Source organism: Mesoplodon bidens, assembly GCF_964165515.1.
Source record: "Mesoplodon bidens genome assembly, chromosome: 1".
Taxonomy (NCBI): Eukaryota; Metazoa; Chordata; class Mammalia; order Artiodactyla; family Ziphiidae; genus Mesoplodon; species Mesoplodon bidens.
In genome coordinates this window covers 57239734-57266057 of record NC_138176.1, presented here as the reverse complement: position 1 = coordinate 57266057, position 26324 = coordinate 57239734, and the positions used below count along the sequence as shown (strand labels likewise).

The 26324-nt window shown below is 40.8% G+C and overlaps 1 pseudogene across 1 annotated transcript in view; it reads left to right on the top strand.

Annotated features, from left to right (window-relative positions):
* Positions 1 to 3990: 3990 nt before the first annotated feature.
* LOC308607063 (cytosolic beta-glucosidase-like) overlaps positions 3991 to 26324 on the top strand; it is a 150768-nt pseudogene continuing 128434 nt past the window's right edge. Inside the window, exon 1 of the transcript in view lies at positions 3991 to 4048. The product of the transcript in view is annotated as a cytosolic beta-glucosidase-like (transcript). The remainder of the gene's footprint in view (positions 4049 to 26324) is intronic.

The following is a 26324-nucleotide window of genomic DNA, read 5'->3' as shown; positions in this document are numbered from 1 at the left end:
CTTTTGATTCTTTTTTCTTTATTTTGCTCTGCAGTAGTTATTTCCACTATTTTATCTTCCAGGTCACTTATCCGTTCTTTTGCCTCAGTTATTCTTCTTTTGATCCCTTCTAGAGAATTTTAAATTTAATTTATTGTGTTGTTCATCACTGTTTGTTTGCTCTTTAGTTCTTCTAGGTCCTTGTTAAACGTTTCTTTTATTTTCTCCATTCTTTTTCCAAGAGTTTGGATCATCCTTACTATCATTATTCTGAATTCTTTTTCAGGTAGACTGCCTATTTACTCTTCATTTGTTAGGTCTGCTGGGGTTTGCCTTGCTACTTCATCTGCTGTGTGTTTCTGTGTCTTCTCATTTTGCTTAACTTACTGTGTTTGGGGTCTCCTTTTCACAGCCTGCAGGTTCGTAGTTCCCGTTGTTTTTGGTGTGTGTCACCAGCGGCTAAGGTTGGTTCAATGGGTTGTGTAGACTTCCTGGTGGAGGGGACCAGTGCCTGTGTTCTGGTGGATGAGGCTGGATCTTGTCTTTCTGGTGGGCAGGTCCATGTCTGGTGGTGTGTTTTGCGGTGTCTGTGGCCTTATTATGATTTTAGGCAGCTTCTGTGCTAATGGATGGGGTTGTGTTCCTGTCTTGCTAGTTGTTTGGCATGGGGTGTCCAGCACTGTAGCTTGCTGGTCATTGAGTGGAGCTGGGTCTTGACGTTGAGATGGAGATCTCTGGGAGATTTCTGCCATTCGATATTACGTGGAGCTGGGAGGTCTCTTGTGGTCCAGTGTCCTGAAGTTGGCTCTCCCAGCTCAGTAGTACAGCCCCGATGCCTGGCTGGAGCACCAAGAGCCTGTCCTCCACACGGCTCAGAATAAAAGGAAGGAAAAAAAGAAAGCAGAAGATAAAATAAAGTAAAATAATATAAAGTTATTAATATAAAAATAATTATTAAGAAAAAATTGTTTTTAAGTAATAAAAAAAACCCCAAACCAGACAGAACCTTAGGACAAATGGTCAAAGCAAAGCTATACAGACAAAATCACATACAGAAACATACACATACACAGTGACAAAAAGAGAAAAAGGGGGAAAAAAAATATATCGCTGCTCCCAAAGTCCACCTCCTCAGTTTGGGATGATTCGTTGTCTATTCAGGTATTCCACAGATGCAGGGTACATCAAGTTGATTGTGGAGATTTAATCCACGGCTCCTGAGGCTGCTGGGAGAGATTTCCCTTTCTCTTCTTTGTTCGCACAGCTCCCGGGGTTCAGTTTGGGATTTGGCCCCGCCTCTGCGTGTAGGTCGGCTGATGGCCTCTGTTCTTCGCTCAGACACGACAGGGTTAATGGAGCAGCTGATTCGGGGGCCCTGGCTCACTCAGGCCGGGAGGAGGGAGGGGCACGGAGTGCGCGGCGAGACTGCGGCGGCAGAGGCCGGCGTGACGTTGCAACAGCGTGAGGCACTCCGTGCGTCCTCCCGGGGAGGTTGTCCCTGGATCACGGGACCTTGGCAGTGGTGGGCTGTCCCGGGAGGGGAGGTGTGGATAGTGGGCTGTGCTCGCACACAGGCTTCTTGGTAGCGGCAGCAGCAGCCTTAGCGTCTCATGCCCGTGTCTGGGGTTCGCGCTGTTAGCCGCAGCTCGCGCCCGTCTCTGGAGCTCCTTTAAGCGGCGCTCTTAATCTCCTCTCTTCGCGCACCAGGAAACCAAGAGGTAAGAAAAAGTCTCTTGCCTCTTCGGCAGCTCCAGACTTTTTCCCAGACTCCCTCCCGGCTAGCCGTGGTGCACTAATCCCCTGCAGGCTGTGTTCACGCCGCCAACCCCAGTCCTCTCCCTGTGCTCCGACCGAAGCCCGAGCCTCAGCTCCCAGCCCCGCCTGCCCTGGAAGGTGAGCAGACAAGCCTCTCAGGCTGATGAGTGCCGGTTGGCACTGATCCTCTGTGCGGGAATCTCTCCGCTTTGCCCTCAGCACCCCTGTTGCTGCGCTCTCCTCCGCGGCTCTGAAGCTCCCCCACTCCGCCACCCGCAGTCTCCGCCCGCAAAGGGGCTTCCTAGTGTGTGGAAACCTTTCCTCCTTCACGGCTCCCTCCCACTGCCACTGGTGCAGGTCCCGTCCCTATTCTTTTGTCTCTGTTTTTTCTTTTGCCCTACCCAGGTATGTGGGGAGTTTCTTGCCTTTTGGGAGGTCTGAGGTCCTCTGCCAGCGTTCAGTAGGTGTTCTGTAGGAGTTGTTCCACATGTAGATGTATTTCTGATGTATCTGTGGAGAGGAAGGTGATCTCCGTGCCTTACTCTTCCGCCATCTTGAAGCTCCTCCACCCTGTATTTTTAATGTTTATTTCACCAAACACATACCCTTTAAATATCTTCTCTCATTTCCTTTGATAGTTAACCTCTTCTTTCTTCTTAGGATTAGGATAACTAGAGAGGGTAGGATTTCAACCTAGTTATACCTCATTCCAATCGTGTGTTCCTGTCATTACACAGTGTAGGATGAATTACTGCTGTCTTAGAGGAACTGAATCAGTAACTCTCTTCACTTTGAAATTTCCTAACTCCTCTTTTCACAGGCATTAAAAAAAACAACAACTTAATTTTGGATCAATTTTAGATGTACAGGAACGTTGCAGAGATAGTACAGAGTATTCCCGTGTATCCCTCTCCCAGCTTCCCCTATTGTCAACATCCTGCATGACTGTGGTCCACAGGCTGAGTGTCTGGCACAGTGGATGAGCAATTCCACATCAAGCATGTGACTGTGAAATTTCAGAAACAGAAGCTTGGGGAGCAGGGAGGGTGGGCTGGGGCACAAAACAGGTGACATATGAAAGACTAGGACTTGGATTGTCATTAGACTTCTCAGTCGCCACACTGGAAGCTAGAAAACCGTAAACTGATGCTTTCAAAATTCTGAATGAAAATTATTTCTGCCATAAAATCCCATAGTAGCCAAACTACATATCAAGTGTGACATTAGAATAAAGATAATTGCAGAACTACAGGGTTTCAAAAAACGTGCTTCCCATGCCCATTTTATCAGAAAGTTATTCAAGGATCTGTTTCTCTAAAAAGGGAAAGGAAAAAAAGGGAAAAAGCCCAGGAGACTGGTGAGGGAAGTTAAAGACTACATAGCTCTGTGGCTGCCTAAGAAACAAACTGCAGAGTGGAATAAGCAAACAGAGGTGTTTAAACATAGATTCATAGTCCTGTCAGACTGTTTGGGGATAAATTAGTGATAAGAATAGAGGAATTTAAATATAAAATCCAGACAGTTGATGAACCCTGGAGAAAATGAAAAGTTGCCTGTAAGCATGGTATACTACACAGCTCAGCTTTGAGCCATATGCAGTCATATTCATGTAAATATCGAATATTTATTTAAACAGAAGAGGTAATCTAACCACATTGGGTGGATGGAGGAAGGGGAGAGAGAGCACACATGCTAAGATCTTCCACCCTTATATCCAGAAGTCAATAGTTACTATCTAAAATTGAAAAACAAATTAAGAGGCACCAATCTCAGCCTGTTATTTGACAACATGGGAATAAATATCACAAGAAACAGTTGAAAATGGTGGCCTCTAGGGAATGGGGATAAGGAATTGGGAGGAATTGGCCAAAGGAAAGTTCTAGTAGGATTATGTGACTTAAAAATAATGTCCATGTGTTTCATTAAAAGGGAAGAGATTAGATGAATGGGTGCCCTGCCAAAGCAGGGACCTGGTCTGTCCCCAGGCTGGCCCAACTCTGTTAAAAATTGGGGAGTGTCTGGAGAAGAACAATATAAATGGTCCCTCTGAACCAAGTGTCTTGGCTTCAAATCAAGGCTGTGGCCAGTCAAGTGGGATGCTTTAATCAGGTTCCCTTTTTGTTTGCGTACTCGTTTGCATTCTGAGACTACGGTCAGGGTGAGAGTTCACTTACTGTTTGCACAGCTGCTGGACTCCTCTGCCTGAAGGGTGCAGCTCTGTTGCCTGAGTGTTCCAGTCGGCCGTCTTCTGAAAGCATGGATTTTCCTGCAGGATTTGGATGGGGGGCAGTCACCTCATCTTATCAAGTGGAATGTAGGAGAAGCTTCTTCCCCTTCTCCAGAGCTGGGATGGCTTACTTCTCATGGATTCTGTATGTCTGGGGAAGAAGGTCGGGTGAGGAGGCGAAAAGAAGAGAAGCAAAAGGACTGAAGAGCCCATAACTGCATAAATGAAACTATCCCTTTTCACATAGAAGACACTTGCTTTCCAGGTCCCTTTCCTTAGGCACAAGGGTGGTGGTGACGAGGGGCTGAAGACCCCTCTGCGGCTGTAATTTTGGTCCATTCCAGCTCATCTGAGACATCAGTGTACACTGGACCAGCTGCTTTCATCACTGGTTTCTTGAACACATTTCCCATAACCTCCCTAAAAATGATAACAGTTTCTCCTATTGGTTAGAAAAATGTTGACTAAATTCCTTCAAGGAGTCCAAGAGACATCACTGAAGGATGTTCTTCAGTTGGGAGAGATTCCCTGTTCTATTTCAAGGCCCCCCATGTCCTGGGTGGCTGAGAATTAACTGTGAGATGGCAAAGAGCACCCAGAGTGGAGTTGGAGGTCTGAGTTCTGGTCTCCATCCTGCCAGGCATGAGCTTGTGAGTCTGGTCTCCTCCTCGAGTCTCAGTTTCTTCCTATGTAAAATAGGAAGATTAGATTAGCTTTTTCCTATATATATTTTCCACCTAAGGAATTAGGGATTGTTAATAGCTATCATGGGAAAATATTTATTTGGTCAAATAAATGTGGAAACCCAGGGATAAATAAAGCTAAGAGAATTTCTGGCAGCATTTTCCTAGAACTGCTGTAGCAAATGACCATAAACTGGGAGGCTTAAACACAGATATGTATTCTCTCACACTTCGGGGGGCCAGAACTAGCCATCTGAAGATGTCATTAGCTAATTAAGGTAAGCTCATACTGGAGTAGAGTGGGGCTTTAATCCAATATGACTGGTGTCCGTATAAGAAGAGGGAAATTTGGATACAGAAACACATGTGGAGAATGTCTTGTGACAATAGAGGCAGAGACTCAAGTGATGCAGCTGTAAACCAAAGAACACCAAGGGCCGATGGCCACTCCCGCAAGCTAGAAGAGACAATAAAGGGTTCTAGCAAGAGTCTCAGAGGGAATATGACCCCGCTGAAACCTTGATTTTGGACTTCTAAGCTCTAGAAATGAGAGAGAATGTTTCTGTTGTTTAGGCCACCCCTTTTGTGGTACTTTATTATGGCAGCCCTAGAAAACAAATACATCAACCAAAACAAGTAAATTAATAAAAGATATAATTACTGCTTATGGTAAGTGCTAGGGTGATAACAGGTTTTGATTTAGGAGGATCTCTGTGAATTACTCTCATTTAATCTAAAACTTTAAGGACGAGAAGGAGGGAGCCATTTGAAGATGGTGAAGGTTTTTCTAGACAGAGTGCAGGTTGATCCTGGCATAATCCATGCTGCTTATGATTACCATCTTCAGTTGCCATTTCCCAGACCTCCAGAAATGAGAATGAGGAATCTCTGCTATGATAATTGCAACAACTGCCATGTAGAAGACATTTTCCATGGGGACTATGTATGTTATGACACATATATGCTCTGTGATACAAAGCACTTTCAAAAGAATGTCTGGGAATTTACAGGTTAATAGGGATTCCACGTCACTTTTTTCTCTATGGTATCTTCTACATTTGTTCCCAGATAATTTTCACTTGGTCAGGGTGGGTGACTTGATGAAGCTGGCCTTCTAGTAGTGAAAACAAGAGACAGGACGTTGGCTAGTTTCCTTCTCAGAAGAGAGGTCAGATAGAACTGAGAGGGGGTTGCAGTGCACAGAATCAGGTTCTAGAAGGTGCACAGCATGGAAACTGGGAAGTTGGGTTCTGGAGCCAGACTCGCTAGACTGGGGGTCCATCTCTACCTTTTTCTAACTCTGTATGACTTTGAGCAATTTACTCAACTTCTCTGTGCCTCCTTGTCGGTAAGTTGCGGGTGATTATGGTATCTATAGTGCTGCTGTGAGGTTTAAATAAGATGACGTGTGTTAAATGCTTGATGCTCAGTAAGTGCTGAATGCATCGTATTTATATTTAGGTGGGAGAGGGTCACAAACGGGCTACTGAGAATGAATCACTTTAGAACTCCACAGTGAACTTGGCTGAAGCACACAGTCAGTTATACAAGACAACACAGTGGGTTTCAGTTCCCAGCTCCCAGATCCTGCTTACTCAGCCCCGGGGATAAGATTACTGGTCCTTTCTGAGCTCCTCTCTTCACAGGATCTCCGCATTGCTGTACCTCTTCTGTCTGCACTGGGCTTGCTGCTGCCTTATTGTAAGGTCTTTATTTGTTGTCCCTAACCTGCTATTGTGCTGTTAACTCTCTAACAACAGCTTTCAGAAGGGAAATTGATCTTCCCTTCTCTTTTTGTCAATGCACAGATGCCTTTTATATGTTTCCTTCGTTTTCTTACCTATCCTTTTGTGCTGGGTTTGAATCCTAGCTCAGGCACTTACTAGCTGAGTGACTTTGGGCAAATAACTTATTTAAGTCTCAGGTTCCTTATTGTAAAACTAGGAAAACGGTCATGCCCACTCTGTATGTTTGTTCTGGGGATTAAAGAGGTCAGCATATATAACTGGAGCACAAGAGTGCCTGGGTCATAATAGCCACGAAATAACAATCACAACAGCACTACTGCTACTACTACTAGTAATAATAATAATAATGATGATGATGTTATTCTTTCTCCTGGCTGGATTCTCTCCCACTCTGTACTGATAGGAGAGCTACATCATCTGCTCCATTTACTGGGAATGGTCATTTCTTCTTTGGACCACAAGTAAGAATATACTCCCTTCTTGCTCATTCTTGTCCTGATATTCCAACAGCGGCTGGGAGAGTTACTGTTTAGCTACCCCTTCCACCACTGCGAGGGTCACATATGCAGGACGTCAACACGTGGCTTTGTCAAATCAATGTGGCCTGGAATTTAAAAGCTGAAGTCACCTTGTCGCTTTTTGATTTTGAGAATCTTTGTACTTTTGAGCTTCCCTGGCCTTTGAACGTCTACAGAGCCTTTGGAAGTCATGGACACTCAGCAGAACTGAGGATTGAGCATGAATTGTATTTATACAGAAAAAAATCTATCTCGGTGATTTGTTATAAAACATCACTATGTATCTTTTTCCAGAGATTTTCAGAACACACTGTCTGTGCAGGTATCTTTGTTTTCAGACATCCTCTCCGGAGTGCGGAGATATAGCTATAATACTCCACCCCCTCCCCATTCCCCTACAGACCCATGCCCACTCCCACACAGAAATAGAGATATTTGGGCTCTGTCATTTTTAATCAAAGGCACTCTCAGGGTCTTTGAAGGTAGAGTGACCAGAAAATGCAGGACAGGCCTTCCGGTCACTGGACCTCCTAATATACTGACTGCTTGCTTGCATATTTCACCAGACCCATGGCTCTTCATTCTTCCTGTGCATGTCTCTTGGGCCTTCATGCTGGCCACTTCCCTGACTATAGTTTTTTTTTTTTTTTTTTTTACATCTTTATTGGAGTATAATTGCTTTACAATGGTGTGTTAGTTTCTGCTTTATAACAAAGTGAATCAGTTATACATATACATATGTTCCCATATCTCTTCCCTCTTGCGTCTCCCTCCCTCCCACCCTCCGTATCCCACCCCTCTAGGTGGTCACAAAGCACTGAGCTGATCTCCCTGTGCTATGTGGCTGCTTCCCATTAGCTATCTACCTTACGTTTGGTAGTGTATGTATGTCCATGCCTCTCTCTCGCTTTGTCACAGCTTACCCTTCCCCCTCCCCATATCCTCAAGTCCATTCTCTAGTAGGTCTGTGTCTTTATTCCTGTCTTACCCCTAGGTTCTTCATGACATTTTTTTTTCTTAAATTCCATATATATGTGTTAGCATACGGTATTTGTCTTTCTCTTTCTGACTTACTTCACTCTGTATGACAGACTCTAGGTCTATCCACCTCATTACAAATAGCTCAATTTCGTTTCTTTTTATGGCTGAGTAATATTCCATTGTATATATGTGCCACATGTTCTTTATCCATTCATCTGATGATGGACACTTAGGTTGTTTCCATCTCCGGGCTATTGTAAATAGAGCTGCAATGAACATTTTGGTACACTACCCAAAGCAATCTACAGATTCAATGCAATCCCTATCAAACTACCACTGGCATTTTTCACGGAACTAGAACCAAAAATTTTACAGTTTGTATGGAAACACAAAAGACCCCAAATAGCCAAAGCAATCTTGAGAACTGACTATAGTTTTTAAGAAGAGTTTAATGTAATATTTATTACATCAGAGTTGGCTGTGTAGTGCCTTTTGGAGGAGAGCACCATATAAATCTAATAAATAAATAATAAGTGGTATAAGCAGGAGGAAAATTATGTGTTTTACGTGAGCTGTAAAGAATATGTAAAACCTGTAAAAATGTATTTGTTAGATGAAGAGGCAGGGAAGAAAATGCAGATGATCATCATTCATACAGAAGTGAGTTTCATGCAATATTTTAAAGTACAGAAAAATTCCCATGATTTTTAACCCTTTGTGAAACTGACTCTGCCTATGCTTTTGGCTACAGGGAATGTGAGGCTCAAAACAGCAGGTAGCTCAGTGGCATTTTGTTTACTTCCTCAGTAGGCCATGGAGGGGCTATGAATATAACATTTAGAACCTGATTCTACAGCTCTTATGAGCTTGTACCTCCCAGTGATTTCACGGAGGATCTCTTAAGGGGTGAATGTGCTCTGCAAAATCCCGCGAATCATAAGCAAAGTCCAAACTACTCCGTTAAGGCCTCCTGGTGTGATCTGAGTTTGTGGGTTTCTTTTTTTTTTGTCTTTTATTTTTTTTTAATTTAATTAATTTATTTTTTATACAGCAGGTTCTTATTAGTTATCTATTTTATACATATTAGTGTATATATGTCAATCTGAATGTCCCAATTCATTCCCCCCCTTCCCCCCCCCTTGGTGTCCATACATTTGTTCTCTACATCTGTGTCTCTATTCCTGCCTTGCAAACTGGTTCATCTGTACCATTTTTCTAGTTCCACATATATGCGATAATATACATTATTTGTTTTTCTCTTTCTGACTTACTTCATTCTATATGACAGTCTCTAGGTCCATCCACATCTCTACAAATTACCCAATTTCATTCCTTTTTATGGCTGAGTAATATTCCATTGTATATATGTACCACATCTTCTTTATCCGTTTGTCTGTTGATGGACACTTAGGTTGCTTCCATGACCTGGCTATTGTAAATAGAGCTGCAATGAACATTGGGACGTATGTGCCTTTTTTCTTTTTTTTTTTTTTTTTGTGGTACACTGGCCTCTTACTGTTGTGGCCTCTCCCGTTGCGGAGCACAGGTTCCGGACGTGCAGGCTCAGCAGCCATGGCTCACGGGCTTAGCTGCTCCGCGGCATGTGGGATCTTCCCAGACTGGGGCACGAACCCGTGTCCCCTGCATCGGCAGGTGGACTCTCAACCACTGCGCCACCAGGGAAGTCCGTATGTGCCTTTATGAATTATGGTTTTCTCAGGGTATACGCCCAGTAGTGAGATTGCTGGGTCATATGGTAATTCTATTTTTAGTTTTTTAAGGAACCTCCAGACTGTTCTCCATAGTGGCTGTATCAATTTACATTCCCACCAACAAGAGGGTTCCCTTTGCTCCACACCCTCTCAGTACTTATTGTTTGTAGATTTTGTAGATTTTCTGATGATGCCCATTCTAATCTGTGTGAGGTGATACCTCATTGTAGTTTTGATTTGCATTTCTCTAATAAGTAGTGATTTTGAGCAGCTTTTCATGTGCCTGTTGGCCATCTGTATGTCTTCTTTGGAGAAATATCTATTTAGATCTGCCCATTTTTTGATTGAGTTGTTTGTTTTTTTTTTAATATTGAGCTGCATGAACTGTTTATATATTTTGGAGATTAATCTTTTGTCCGTTGATTTGTTTGCAAATATTTTCTTCCATTCTGGGGGTTGTCTTTACATCTTGGTTATAGTTCCCTTTGCTGTGCAAAAGCTTTTAAGTTTCATTAGGTCCCATCTGTTTATTTTTGTTTATATTTCCATTACTCTAGAAGGTGGGTCAAAAAAGGTCTTGCTGTGATTTATGTCAAAGAGTGTTCTTCCTATGTTTTCCTCTAAGAGTTTTATAGTGTCTGGTCTTAAATTTAGGTCTTTAATCCATTTTGAGTTTATTTTTGTGTATGGTATTAGGGAGTGTTCTAATTTCATTATTTTACATGTAACTGTCCAGTTTTCCTAGCACCACTTATTGAAGAGACTGTCTTTTCTCCATTGTATATCCTTGCCTCCTTTGTCATAGATTAGTTGACCATATGTGCGTGAGTTTGTCTCTGGGCTTTCTAACCCGTTCCATTGATCAGTATGTTTGTTTTTGTGCCAGTACCATGTTATCTTAATTGCTGTACCTTTGTAATATATTCTGAAGTCAGGGAGTCTGATTCCTCCACCTCCATTTTTTTCCATCAAGGTTGCTTTGGCTATTTGGGGTCTTTTGTGTCTCCATACATATTTTAAGATTTTTTGTTCTAGTTCTATAAAAAATGCCATTTGTAATTTGATAGGACTTGCATTGAATTTGTAGATTGCTTTGGGTATAGTCATTTTCAGAATATTGATTCTTCCAGTCCTAGAACATGGTATATCTCTCCATCTGTTTGTGTCATCTTTGATTTCTTTCGTCAGTGTCTTATAATTTTCTGAGTACAGGTCTTTTACCTCCTTAGGTAGGTTTATTCGTAGGTATTTTATTCTTTTTGTTGCAATGGTGAATGGGATTGTTTCCTTAATTTCTCTTTCTGATATTTCATTGTTAGTGTATAGGAGTGCAGGAGATTTGGGGGCCTTAATTTTGTATCCTGTAACTTTACCAAATTCATTGATTAGGTCTAGTAGTTTTTTGGTGGAATATTTAAGATTCTCTATGTATAGTATCATGTCATCTGCAAACAGTGACAGTTTTACTTCTTTTCCAATTTGGCTTCCTTTTATTTCTTTTTCTTCTCTGATTGCCATGGCTAGGACTTCCAAAACTAGGTTGAATAATAGTGGTGAGAGTGGACACCCTTGTCTTGTTCCTGATCTTAGAGGAAATGATTTCAGTTTTTCACCATTGAGAATGATGTTTGCTGTGGGTTTGTTATATATGGCCTTTATTATGTTGAGGTAGGTTCCCTCTGTGCCCACATTCTGGAGAGTTTTTATCATAAATGGGTGTTGAATTTTGTCAAAAGCTTTTTCTGCATGTATTGAGATGGTCATGTGCTTTTTCTTCAATTTGTTAATATGGTGTATCACATTGATTGATCTGCAGATATTGAAAAATCCTTGCATCCCTGGGATAAATTGAACTTGATCCTGGTTTATGATCCTTTTAATGTGTTGTTGGATTCTGTTTGCTAGTATTCTATTGAGGATTTTTGCATCTGTATTCATCAATGACATTGGTCAGTAATTTTCTTTATTTGTACTATCTCTGTCTGATTTTGGTATCAGGATGATGGTGGCTTCATAGAATGAGTTTGGGAGTGTTCCTCCCTCTGCAATTTTTTGGAGGAGTTTGAGAAGGATGAGTGTTAGCTCTTCTCTAAATGTTTGATAGAATTCACCTGTGAAGCCATCTGGTCCTGGACTTTTGTTTGCTGGAAGATTTTTAATCACAGTTTCAATTTCATTACCTGTAATTTGTCTGTTCATATTTTCTGTTTCTTCCTGGTTCAGTCTTGGAAGGATATACCTTTCTAAAAATTTGTCCATTTCTTCCAGGTTGTCCATTTTATTGGCATAGAGTTGCTTGTAGTAGTCTCTTAGGATGCTTTTTATTTCTGCAGTGTCCATTGTAACTTCTTTTCATTTCTAATTTTATTGATTTGAGTCCTCTCCCTCTTTTTCTTGATGAGTCTGGCTAAAGGTTTATCAATTTTGTTTATCTTCTCAAAGAACCAGCTTTTAGTTTTATTGATCTTTGCTACTGTTTTCTTTCTTTCTATTTCATTTATTTCTGCTCTGATCTCTATGATTTCTTTCCTTCTACTAACTTTGGGTTTTGTATGTTCTTTCTCTAGTTCCTTTAGGTGTAAGGTTGGATAGTTTTTTTTTTTAATATCTTTACAGGAGTATAATTGCTTTACATTGTTGTGTTAGTTTCTGCTGTATAACAAAGTGAATCAGCTATACGTATACATATACCCACATATCCCCTCCCTTTTGTATCTCCCTCCCATCCTCCGTATCCCACCCTTCTAGGTGGTTACAAAGCACTCAACTGATCTCCTTGTGCTATACGGCTGCTTCCCACTAGTTATCTATTTTATATTTGGTAGTGTATATATGTCCACGCCAGTCTCTCACTTCATCCCAGATTACTCTGCCCCCTCCCCGTGTCCTTAAATCCATTCTCTACATCTGTGTCTTTATTCCTGTCCTGCCCCTAGGTTCATAAGAACCTTTTTTTTTTTAGATGCCATAGATACGTTTTAGCATATTGTATTTGTTTTTCTCTTTCTGACTTACTTCACTCTGTATGACAGACTCTAGGTCCATCCACCTCACTACAGACAACTCAGTTTTGTTTCTTTTTATGGCTGAGTAACATTCCATTGTATATATGGGCCACATCTTCTTTATCCATTCATCTGTCGATGGACACTTAGGTTTCTTCCATGTCCTGGTTATTGTAAATAGTGCTGCAATGAACATTGTGCACATGACTATTTTTGAATTATGGTTTTCTCAGGTTATATGCCCAGTAGTGGGATTGCTGGGTTGTATGGTAGTTCTATTTTTAGGTTTTTAAGGAACCTCCATACTGTTCTCCATAGTGCCTGTATCAATTTACATTCCCACCAACAGTGCAAGAGGGCTCCATTTTCTCCACACCCTCTCCAGCATTTATTGTTTGTGGATTTTTTGATGATGGCCATTCTGACTGGTGTGAGGTGATACCTCATTGTAGTTTTGATTTGCGTTTTTCTGATGATGTTAGTTCTTCACTAAATGTTTGATAGATTCGGCCGGGGAATCCATTTGGCCCAGCGCTTTTATTTTTTGGAAGATTTTTAATCACGGTTTCAATTTCAGTGCTTGTGACTGGTCTTTTCATATTTTCTAGTTCTTCCTGGTTCAGTCTTGGAAGGCTGTGCTTTTTAAGAATTTGTCCATTTCTTCCAGGTTGTCCATTTTATTGGCATATAGTTGCTTGTAGTAGTCTCTCATGATCCTTTGTGGTTCTGAATTGTCAGTTTTTACTTCTCCTTTTTCATTTCTATATCTGTTGATTTGAGTCGTCTCCCTTTTTTTCTTGAGGAGTCTGGCTAATGGTTTATCAATTTTCTTTATCTTCTAAAGAACCAGCTTTTACTTTTATTGATCTTTGCTCTCATTTCCTTCATTTCTTTTTCATTTATTTCTGATCTGATCTTTATTATATCTTTCCTTTTGCTAACTTTGGGTTTTTTTTTTGTTCTTCTTTCTCTAATTGGTTTAGGTGTAAGGTTAGGTTGTTTGAGATTTTTCTTGTGTCTTGAGTTAGGATAGTATTGCTGTATACTTCCCTCTTAGAACTGGTTTTGCAGCATCCCATAGTTTTTGGGTTGTCATGTTTTCATTCTCAATTGTTTCTAGGTATTTTTTAATTTCCTCTTTGATTTCTTCAATGATTTCTTCGTTTTTTAATAAGGTATTGTTTAGCCTCCATGTGCTTGTGTTTTTTACGTTTTCCCCCCTGTAATTGGTTTCTAATCTTGTGGTTGGAAAAGATGCTTAATATCATTTCAGTTTTCTTAAATTTACCAAGGCTTGATTTTTGACCCAAGATGTGATCTATCCTGGAGAATGTTCCATGTGCACTTGAGAAGAAAGTGTAATCTGCTGTTTTTGGATGGAATGTCCTATAAATATCAATTAAGTCCATCTTGTTTAATGTATCATTTAAAGCTTGTGTTTCCTTATTAATTTTCTGTCTGGATGATCTGTCCATTGGTGTAAGTGAGGTGTTAAAGTCACCACTATTATTGTGTTACTGGCGATTTCCTGTTTTATAGCTGTGAGCATTTGCCCTATGTATTGAGGTGCTCCTATTTTGGGTGCATATATGTTTGTAACTGTTACGTCTTCTTCTTAGATTGATCCCTTTATCATTATGTAGTGTTCTTCCTTGTCTCTTGTAACATTCTTTATTTTAAAGTCTATTTTATCCAATATGAGTATTGCTACTCCAGCTTTCTTTTGATTTCCATTTGGGTGGAATATATTTTTCCATCCTGTTACTTTCAGTCTGTATGTGTCCCTAGGTCTGAAGTGGGTCTCTTGTAGACAGCATATATATGGGTCTTGTTTTTATATCCATTCAGCAAGCTTGTGTCTTTTGGTTGGAGCATTTAATTCATTCACATTTAAGGTAATTATCGATATGTATGTTCCTATTACCATTTTCTTAATTGTTTTGGGTTTGTTTTTGTAGTTCCTTTTCTTCTCTTGTGTTTCCCACTTAGAGAAGTTCCTTTAGCATTTGTTGTAAAGCTGGTTTGGTGGTGCTGAATTCTCTTAGCTTTTGCTTGTCTGTAAAACATTTTATTTCTCTGTCAAATCTGAATGAGATTCTTGCAGGGTAGATTAATCTTAGTTGTAGATTTTTCCCTTTCATCACTTTAAATATATCATGCCACTCCCTTCTGGCTTCTGTAGTTTCTGCTGAGAAATCAGCTGTTCACCTTATGGGAGTTCCCTTGTGTGTTATTTGTCATTTTTCCCCTGTTGCTTTTAACAATTTTTCTTTGTCTTTAATTTTTGTCAATTTGATTACTGTTTGTCTCAGTGTGCTTCTCCTTGAGTTTATCCTGCCTGGGACTCTGTGGTTCCTGGACTTGGGTGGCTATTTCCTTTCCCATGTGAGGGAAGTTTTTGACTGTAGTCTCTTGAAATATTTTCTTGTGTCCTCTCTGTCTCTCTTCTACTTCTTTGACCCCCCAATAATGCGAATGTTGGTGCATTTAATGTTGTCCCAGAGGTCTCTTAGACTGTTTTCATTTCTTTTCCTTCTTTTTTCTTTATTCTGCTCCATGGCTGTGAATTCCACCATTCTGTCTTCCAGGTCACTTATCTGTTCTTATGCCTCAGTAATTCTGCTATGGATTCTTTCAAGGGCATTTTTCATTTCAGTCATTGTATTGTTCATCTCTGTTTGTTTGTTCTTTAATTCTTGTAGGTCATCGTTAAACATTTCTTGCATCTTCTCAATCTTTTTTTTTTTTTTTTTTTGTGGTACGCGGGCCTCTCACTGTTGTGGCCTCTCCCGTTGTGGAGCACAGGCTCCGGACGCGCAGGCTCAGCGGCCATGGCTCACGGGCCCAGCCACTCCACGGCATGTGGGATCTTCCCAGACCGGGGCACGAACCCATGTCCCCTGCATCGGCAGGCGGACTCTCAACCACTGCGCCACCAGGGAAGCCCCTTCTCAATCTTTTGCTCGATTCTTTTTCCGAGGTCCTGGATCATCTTCACTATCATTATTCTGAATTCTTTCTCTGGAAGGTTGCCTATCTCCATTTCATTTAGTTGTTTTTGTGGGGTTTTATCTTGTTCCTTCATGTGGTACATAGCCCTCTGCCTTTTCATCTTGTCTATCTTTCTGTGAATGTGGTTTTTGTCCCACAGGCTGCAGGATTGTAGTTCTTCTTGCTTCTGCTGTCTGTGCCCTCATGGATGAGGCTATCTAAGAGGCTTGTGCAAGCTTCCTGATGGGAGGGAATTGTGGTGGGTAGAGCTGGGTGGTGCTCTCATGGGCAGAATTCAGTAAAACGTAAATCTGCTTGTCTGCTGATGGGTGGGGCTGGGTTCCCTCTCTGTTGGTTGTTTGGCCTGAGGCGACCCAGCACTGTAGCCTACCTGGCTCTTTGGTGGGGCTAATGGCAGACTCTGGGAGGGCTCACACCAAGGAGTACTTCCCAGAACTTCTGCTGCCAGTGTCCTTGTCCCCACCATGAGCCACAGCTGCTCCCCATCTCTGCAGGAGACCCTTCAACACTAGCAGGTAGGTCTGGTTCAGTCTCCCTTGGGGTCACTGCTCCCTCCCCTGCGTCCTGATGTGCATACTACTTTGTGTGTGCCCTCCAAGAGTGGAGTCTCCGCTTCCCCCTGTCCTGTCGAAGTCCTGCAGTCAAATCCCACTGACCTTCAAAGTCTGATTCTCTAGGAATTCCTCCTCACTTTGCCGGACCTCCACGTTGGGAAGCCTGACGTAGGGCTCAGAACTTTCTCTCCAGTGAGTGGACCTCTGTGGTATAATTGTTCTGCACTTTGTGAGTCACACATCCATCGGCCAGGGGATTTGATTTTATTGTGATTGTGCCCCTCCTACTGTCTCTTTGCAGCTTCTCCCCTGTCACTGGATGTGGGGCATCTTTTTTGGTGAGTTCCAGTGTCCTCCTGTCGATGATTGTTCAGCAGTTAGTTGTGATTCCAGTGCTCTCACAAGAGGGAGTGAATGCATGTCCTTCTACTCTGCCATCTTGAACCCTGAGTCTGTGCTTTTTAAGGAGGCAAAGGCCTCAGTTTTATGAATGCTATTGTCACCCCTGCATGCTGAACTGGATATCAATGTAATGTTGGGACTTTGATTTAACTTGGACTTTGACTTTATTTTGGCAGATATTGAGGCTGGCCTCAAACTTTAGCCATTTGTTTGTCTTGGTGTGTGAAAGATGGAATGTTATAGTTGAGAAGCTTGGGGTTATTTTTGCACTTACAAAAGTGGGAGAATAAACAAAGCAGCTGAATTCCTTCATTTTAGGTACAGTTTGTAGTGATCCTATCCAGGCTGTTTCTTCTCTGTACCTTTTAAAAACTGAACTGGTCCATTCAAACCTGAGCTAGAGACATGTTTTATCTGCCTGCTATAGATGTCAGCACAAGCCCCATATTTCTTTAGATTGCTTCCTGTTTGCTTTCTCTGCTCAACCAATTTTGGCAGTGTGTCTTGGTTCCTAGTTCCTACTAAACTCTTTGGAGGAAACATTCCAGTCTGAGACTTAATCTCTTGGCTGCCCTTGGTAGTTTTCTAGAATGGAGCTCACCAGATTGGTCTGCCCTTTGTGTGGACCACCTAAGAAAGGAGTGGGAGCGGGCTTAAAAGCATGGTCATTTATTTCTTGATGTGTAAGGAAAAAGGAAGAAGAGAGGTGAGACTTTATTCATGAAATTTCTCACAGATTAAAGTTGAGATGACAGAAAGGACCCTTATTTCTTTCCCCCAGTTTCAAATTTGAGATTCACAAAAACTCAAAGTTGCCCCTTTTTTTGAATGTACCATGAAATTATGTAGTCATCATTGAATGAGTATGGGCTTTGGCAGGGATGATATTCAGATATTCATCAGCTGATACACTGGCCAATCCAATGTTAACTGTAAACAATAGGTGTAGACTGGACTGGCACCTGCCTTAACTGAGAGTAGATGCCAGCCTTAAACAACTGGTAAGGAACAGACCAGCATCAGCATCTTCATTGACCATTAAGAGTAGTGGCCAGCTGTCAACAACTGATTTGACTAGCCTGGCACCCACATTAACTAATCAGAGTGGGTGCCAGCTGTAATCAACCATTGGGGACACACTTCCATGAACTGACTGAATTTTAGCTTTAGGCTTATGAGTGGGACACAGCTGGAATATATCAGACTCTATTTGTGAACTGCTAGAGAGTCAAATCATTTAATTTCTTCTAGCCTCAGATTTCTCACCCGCAAAATTCCTAATGCTCACCTCTTTTTTTGAAATTTCATTGGATAAGTGTTGGAGAGCTTTTTCTTATATTTTGTACTTCTTTGGATCTGAGGTGATTTCCTCAACTTTTTCTTCCAGATTATTAATTTGGATGTTAGCTTTGTTCATTCTATTTATCAGTCCCTCTATGGAATATTTAATTATGGTGATCATATTTTTAAGTTTTAGGAACACATTCTTATTCTTTGATTGCCTAATTTCCAGGAAGTCAGTTTGTTTTTCGGATGTAGTCACCCTCGAATCTTTTTAAGAATGCTAGTTAAAAAACTTAAGTCTTTTTTTTCTTTTTCTTTCTTTCTTTTTATATCAATTTGAAATCTTTGGATTATTTGTTCATTTGGGTCCATATCTTTTATGCTATTCATTTTTGTCAAGTGACTGGTGATCCTTGAATACCCATTTATGTTTTTGAATGAAAGAATATGTTGATAGTAGTAACTGAGTTAGGCTTCCTTTGAAGTTAAGTAACTGTTGAACTGAAACAGTGCTGACCCTATAAGAAGCAGGGTTCTGTGTAAGTGGGTGGGGCCTGTTGACAGTCAGGCTTCTCAGTAATGGACTATGTGTATGAAGGAAGGGAGCCAAGATTTAGATCTCAATAATTGCCAGATAATGGGGTCTTTAAGAAAGAATGTTTTGTTTGCGTTTTATTTATTAATTTTTTTAACAACCTTTGAGAGACTACCACTTGTGTAGTTTAAAACATTTTATTTATTTATTTATTTATACTTATTTTTTCCCAACATTTTACTTAGCATTTCTTTCTTTCTTATTTTTTAAAATTTTTATTGGAGTTTAGTTGCTTTACAATATTGTGTTAGTTTCTACTGCACAGTAAAGTGAATCAGCAGTATATATATATATATATACATATCCCCTCTCTTTTGGATTTCCTTCCCATTTAGGTCACCACAGAGCACTGAGTAGATTTCCCTGTGCTATACAGTAGGTTCCATTAGTTATCTATTTTATACCTAGTATCAATAGTGAGTGAATATATGTTAATCCCAATCTCCCAATTCGTGCCTGGTCTTAGTTGTGGCACGAGGGATCTTAGTTGTGGCATGTGGACTCTTAGTTGCAGCATGTGGGCTTCTCAGTTGTGACATGCAGACTCTTTAGGTGTGGCATGTGAACTCTTAGTTGTGGCATGCATGCGGGATCTAGTTCCCCGACCAGGGGTCGAACTCAGGCTCCCTGCATTGGGAACATGGAGTCTTATCCACTGGACCACCAGGGAAGTCCCTTGCTTTTTAAAAGTGTTCTTATTAAGTCTATTTCTTTTTCTTCAGTTTAATTGAGATATAATTGACATATAGCACCTTATAAGTTTAAAGTGTACAGCATAATGACTTGACATATATATTGTCAGTTGATTACCACAAGAAGCTTAGTTAACATCCATTGTCTCCTTTAGATACAAAAAGAAAAAAAGAAAACAGTTTTTTACTTTTGATGCAAAATGTTAGGATCTACTCTCTCAGCAACTTTCAAATATAGCATGCAACAGCTTTCACTGTAGTCATCATGTTTTATATTACACCCTCAGTACTTATTTATCTTATAAACTAAAAGTTTAAACCTTCTGACCACCTTCATTCAATTCCCCCTCCCCCCACCTCCCATCTCTGGAAGGCACAAATCTGATGTCTTTTTCTATGAATTTGGTTTTTCTCTTTTCTTAGATTCTATATGTAAGTGAGATCATACAGTATTTGTCTTTCTCTTCTGTTTGCTTTTGCCTTTTTTTTTTTTTTTGTGGTACGCGGGCCCCTCACCGCCGTGGCCCCTCCCGTTGCGGAGCACAGGCTCCGGACGTGCAGGCCCAGTGGCCACGGCCCACGGGTCCAGCTGCTCCGTGGCATGTGGGATCCTCCCGGACCGGGGCACAAACCCGCGTCCCCTGCATCAGCAGGAGGACCCCCAGCCACTGCGCCACCAGGGAAGCCCCTGCTTTTGACTTTTGTTTCCCATCTACACTACCCTTCAAGTTCACGTTTAGTCTAGAGTTTATTCTACTTTTCTTTACTGTGTCAGTGCCCTTGATAGCAAGGGCTATCTTGTCCCGTCACATCTCTCACTTTTATTAATCATTTCTTGGAACTTCCACCTGGGGTGAAGGCAGCACTAACTGCTCTGTTTATGGGGGAGAGGACCAGTCAGGCCAATAGTACATTAGATAATCCTTTAATTAATTACCGTGATGACTGCTCTGAGCCTGCTGTGCTCTCTGCAGTGGCTGACCTGCAGATTCTCTAGGGCAACCCCTCTGAATCCTTACCAGCCGTCTTCAGTATGTGAGTGTATGTTGCAATCCTTTTCTTTAGTTTCTCAGGCAATTCAGCCCTAGTTTCTTTCCATTTGCCAGAAATACTTTAGTCAATGTGATATTCTTTGGGGGCTTTTTTGTTTTCAGCTCTGTTGTGGAACTTTAAAAAAATTATTTTTACTGTCATTTCAATGGGGTTGTGAGAGGGAGAGGAATTAAGTATGTCCACTGTACTCCCCATCTTGAACTGGAAGTGCTTATTAATATGTGTTTATAAGTGCCTTATAAACCATGCAGTTTTATTCAAAGTTAACAAGTGAATTTCCCTGTCTTCTTCTTACCCTTATCCTCCTCTATCACTAACACATCCAACCTCTGGAAATTTTCTAGTCCTATGCTTTTTAGAAAGAAGATGAGATAACATGGAATTGATGGCATTTTAGACAATGTAACAAGAGAAAGTGAAATATTGAGATAGGGTGAGGAAAGCCATAGCGGAGGAGGGGTACTATGACCAAGGAAGGCCATATGTCTAGGTGCCTGCCTCTGGGGTCAGCTGCTCTAAGCCATTTGCACTTTTCATCATTTCTTACCTCCCTTTATCCTGGACACACAGATTCTCCATGTACCAAGTTTCCGGGTACCTCCACTGGCTTCATGGGCAGTGCTGAAATGTATCTGCTGCCATCACTGTTGGTACATGTGGATTATTTATTGATAACAGTCTGCCTGCTTGTGTATTCTTTTCTATAGGTGAAGTTCTAGGTACAGAATGGATGCTTATCACATATGTTTAGGAAAAACATTTTTATTTGTACTATGAATGTATTAAAAATAATTGTAGAATATTTAAAATATACAAACAAGAAAAAAAAAAGCAAAATAAAAAATCAGCCAGAGAGGTATTTTCAGATTTTGAGTATGTACTTTTTCTATACATTCACAGAGTCTCATGCACTTCTGTTCACCCTAATAGGTACATCCTGTAAATGGTTTTGGTTTCTGTAAGACCCTTACAAATATCCTGATAGGCTATAACACATCTGCCTCTTTTCTCCTCTTCTGATGCCCTTTCTTCCTTCTCTATCTTTCTATACACATGGATGTTACATAGAAAGCTAAATGTGAGTAAATATATGTATCTTTGAAAAATAAGAGATAATTTGCTGCATTTCAAACATTTGTTTGGAGTAGGGTTCTATATATTGTCCTACAAATCTGTACATAAATTATTTTGTCACCACTAAATTCATCAGTTAGGATGGAACATTTGTTTATTTGGATGAATGTGTGCCAGCATTGTACTGAAAAAAAGGCATTATTTATGCTGTTCCTTCCTGGGCTTGCCCATCTGGTAGGGGTTGCTTTCCAGGTAAGTTCACTGGTGCAAAGCTTAAGCAATTCTTCAAAAATTATTAGGTCGTCACACAGTGTCCCAGACAGTATGGGACTCATGCTAGACCCTTCTTCTTAATCTCTCCTTTATTTAATCAATTATTTTTTGTTCTATCTCATCTGTACCTCTTGATTACACCCCTCTTCCCCATTACTACTTCCTTTCTTTTAGTTCCAGGACTCACCGCCTCTTGTCTTAAATTCTCCTTCCCTCCCCTCCCCTCTCCTCCAGTCTCTTTGGCACACTGCTCCAGTATAGTCTTTTTTTTTTTTTTTTACATCTTTATTGGAGTATAATTGCTTTACAATGGTGTGTTAGTTTCTGATTTATAACAAAGTGAATCAGTTATACATATACATGTGTTCCCATATCTCTTCCCTCTTGCATCTCCCTCCCTCCCACCTTCCCTATCCCACCCCTCTAGGTGGTCACAAAGCACCGAGCTGATCTCCCTGTGCTATGTGGCTGTTTCCCACTAGCTATCTATTTTATGTTTGGTAGTGTATATATGTCCATGCCTCTCTCTTGCTTTGTCACAGCTTACCCTTCCCCCTCCCCATATCCTCAAGTCCATTCTCTAGTAGGTCTGTGTCTTTATTCCTGTCTTACCCCTAGGTTCTTCATGACATTTTTTTTTCTTAAATTCCATATATGTTTGTTAGCATATGGTATTTGTCTTTCTCTTTCTGACTTACTTCACTCTGTATAACAGATTCTAGGTCTATCCACCTCATTACAAATAGCTCAATTTTGTTTCTTTTTATGGCTGAGTAATATTCCATTGTATATTAGCATGGTCTTTTAAAATTCTGACCACACCATTCCATTTCTTGAGAGATAGCATGAACTCTGAAATCAAACAGACTAGGTTTGAATCCCGACTCCACTGCTTATCAGTTGTGTGACCTTGGGAGATAGCTAAGCTTTGCATACCTTGTTTCCTCATTTGTAAAATAGGAACAGTAAGGGTGTCTGTCTCAGGGTTATTGTAAATATTAAATGTGTGTATGAACATCGAATGCTTAGAACATTTGTACTGGGCAAACTGTATGTGTTCAATAAATTTTAACAATTATTTAAATTTTTTTTATTTTCCTCTTACCTTCTACAGAATTATTTCTGAACATCCTGCATGGCGTAAAAAAAACCTTTTGTAATTTTACCTCTGACTACTTCCCCAGTTTTATCCCTTGTTTCTTCTTCATTTGTATCTTATTCTTTGACCAAAATGAAGCACAAGTAATTCTTTAAATGTGCCATGACCTTCATGTACTGTTGCACGCACTGTTCCCTCTGCTTGAGTGCATACCTGACTTCTGGCATGAGCAGAGACCAACAGAGGACACCGATCCAGGCTTCCTAACTTCCAGGCTGGATCTCTTCCTACTGCAGCATACTACCTCTTTCATCGTCATCCTTTATGCTACTCTTCTAAGGTGTTATGTGAGCATGGTAGAGATAGTAAGGGGCTGGGAGTCGGGTGTGGCAAAGGAAACCCCCCAAAGAAGGTTTTAGTACTTATGAACAATCTATTCTTGTATTAACTATTTGGAACAACATGGATAATATGTCTTTTACCTGGGGGCATTTGGACATAGCTCCATGCTTTTAAGGATGACTGATATCATGAGAGGTATTGATATGGATTGATATGGTATTAAGATGGATATTATAGCTAAGTGTTTGTATTTCAGATGACAAGGGAGCAGCTGGGCCCCTGTTATTTTCCTTCGATTCTGCTATGTGGGCCTCTGCCTTGAGGTGCCCTAAACCAGCTGAGCAGATCTGTATTGGCTTTGGATCTTTCTCAAGGTGCCTGCTCTTCCTTTCATTAGTGTGGATAAGCAGAGTTTGATTGTAAAGTATGCCTGGGCCAAATACAAGGGCTTTTAAAATTGTCTGCTGTTTCAGATTATCCAGGCCACTGATCCCCCTTCCTTACCATGGATAATTGAGAATGGACCAAGCTGAAGAGTGCTAAGCAGAACCAATTGACAAAATAAATGAGATTTTTAAAATCCTTTACGTTTTGATAATAGAAAAAAAATCAAGCTAGATATTCTTCTTTTTTAATCTAAAAGAGCCTATTTTATATTTTGTAACAGTAAATATATTGGGTTTTAAATTGATTCAAAATAGGAGACTTGGGCTTCCCTGGTGGCGCAGTGGTTGGGAGTCCGCCTGCCGATGCAGGGGACGCGGGTTCGTGCCCCTATCCCGGAAGATCCCACATGCCGCGCAGCGGCTGGGCCCGCGAGCCATGGCCGCGGAGCCTGTGTGTCCGGAGCCTGTGCTCCGCAGCGGGAGAGGCCACAGCAGTGAGAGGCCCGCGTACAGCAAAAAAAAAAAAAAAAAAAAAAAAATAGGAGACTTATTTCCTATGATGCACTAGTTTAAAATGTATACTAACCACAGCATGTACTTAATGGAGTTAGGGGAAAAATTGAAAATATAGGCAAGAGGTTGGACAGTTACAGATTCAATGTCAAATTCTCTTATAACCATGTTTATGTTTCAATTAGGTAGAAAGGAGTGGGTGGGAATTACTTGAAATTCTGAAAATTTCTCTCTTGAAAGTGGAGGCTATAATTCTTTGTCCCTAATGAGCAATAACCACGTAGAGAAGGGCACTTCTTGAATGTTTGTGTAAGATTAACAGGATTCTGATTTCTGGAAATATCTAATCTCACCTTCTCATTTTCATCCTTTCCTCTTTCCCAGTGCATCCTTGCATGCAGGGAGAAATGCATTTACATGTTACTTGACTGGGAATTTAGAGGACATGTTCTCAAAGGAGCAATGTTGTAAATAGGGATTGTTGTCACTGAATGACTTTCAGGTGTACAATGAGATAAATAGATTTTGGGAGTTGGCCTGGGAATTTGGAACATAATGTAAGAGGCAATGGTGAGTTTCTGGGCAGGTGACTCATAAACAAGATTTTTGAAACATTATCCATTTTTATGTTGGGAATTGCCAAGCTAAGGCTTAAAGTCTCCCACAGCTCCCGTGAATAATCATTTAAATACAGGCTTTGAGACTTGGGGAAAAGAGTGCATTATTTAAAGACAATAATCTTCCTTTGGAGTCATTGTAGTCCTTCATACAGATGCATACTTGGGGATCTTTGAAAGAGCAACATTTTCTCTTGATGGTCCATTCCTTCATATATCTTATAAATTATCATCCAGGTCTAGGTGGCAGGTGCAGGTTAGGGATGCACGACAGCCACTCTGCAGCAGAGTGTACTAAGGCTAAGAGACTAAGGCTCTTTCGAAAGGTGAAATGTTACAAAGCAACTTTGGCCATTGCTTATTGTGCTTGTGTGAAGAACAAGACATGGGGATGGAGATGGTAAGGGCTTTAGTGTATCCTTTGGTTCTTTGTAGTGCCAAGAACTTGGCAAATGTAGGCACACAATACATTCTTGTTGCCCAATTGATTTGATGAAGGGAAAATGGAAGAGTTCTCAGCATAGAAACTATATAGCTGGGCCAAACATCCTCCAGGGTCATCTCAATACACTCTCTGTGGCTCAAAGAAAGACCAGGTACAACTATACTAAACCTATGATACAGTTGGCTTGTTGTTAGATGATGACTTTTCTCTTGTTAGAGATTTCTTTTCTCCAAGAAATAATTGGAGAGAAATTATGCAAGAAGATTCAGAAAAGTTATGTCTTCGTGTTGTCCCTGGAGACCTGGGTCCCCTGGCATGAATTAGTAATTAAAGTTAAATTGAATAGATATTTATTTGAATTATTACTATGTAGTTCTTTCCAATTAGATATTTGTTTACTGTGGGTACTAGAGTCTGGAGGTGTAAAAGGTAAATAGAATGATCATTTGAATCCAACATTCTAGTAAGGTCGAGCGTCATATAAATGACTATGATATCATGTGACAACTCTAGCAGTAGAAGAAACAATGATGTTGGAGCATAGGTGGGAAGAGTGGGGTACAAGAATAAAACTGGGGAAGATGGTATGCCATCTAAATTGAGCTTTTAAGGGGAAGTTTGTTTTGTTTTTCAGGGAAAGACATAAGGAAGGGCATATTAGCAGAGAAAACATTTTGAGTCAAGGATCAGAAGTATGAATGCTTATGTTATATTTGGGGAATAATATAGTCACATTTAGCAAAGTAGGTAAGGGGTTTAGAATTCTAATACTTTAGAATGTATTAGAATCACCTGGAGTTCTTGTTACAATGTAGCTTTGGGGGCCTAGTACCAGGTTATATAATAGTGGTATTTACAGATGGGGCCCAGGAATTTACATTTTTTAGTGAGTTCTCTGTGTGATTATGTTGTGGATGGCTCATGCCTTGAGAAATTCTGCCACAGGCTCTGTTTTCTGATAGCAGGTGAATGGTAGGACCTGAAGCCAGAGAGGTAGAGAGGTCCATGTCTTGATGCACATAAGGTACCAGGCTAAAGAGTTGGTGTTAGGATCATGTGCTCTAGGTTCTTGGGACCTACAAAATATTCTTAAGCACAGGGAGTATTATGATCCAGTCTGTATATTAGAAGAGTTTTGACTGCAGTGTGGGGGATGAACTGGATGAAGGAGGCGTGGAAGCAAAGGAACAGTTGTTAGGCTATTGCAATAGATGAGGTAGATGATGATGAAGTCCTGAATTTGGGTGGAGGGGACAGAATGGAGAAAAAGCAGAAAGAGACATCACTGAGGGAGAACCAAAAGCATACATTCATAAGTACGACGTAGGGCATGAAGGAAGTAGGAGGAAGACTAAGGTGACTCTTGTGATAACAG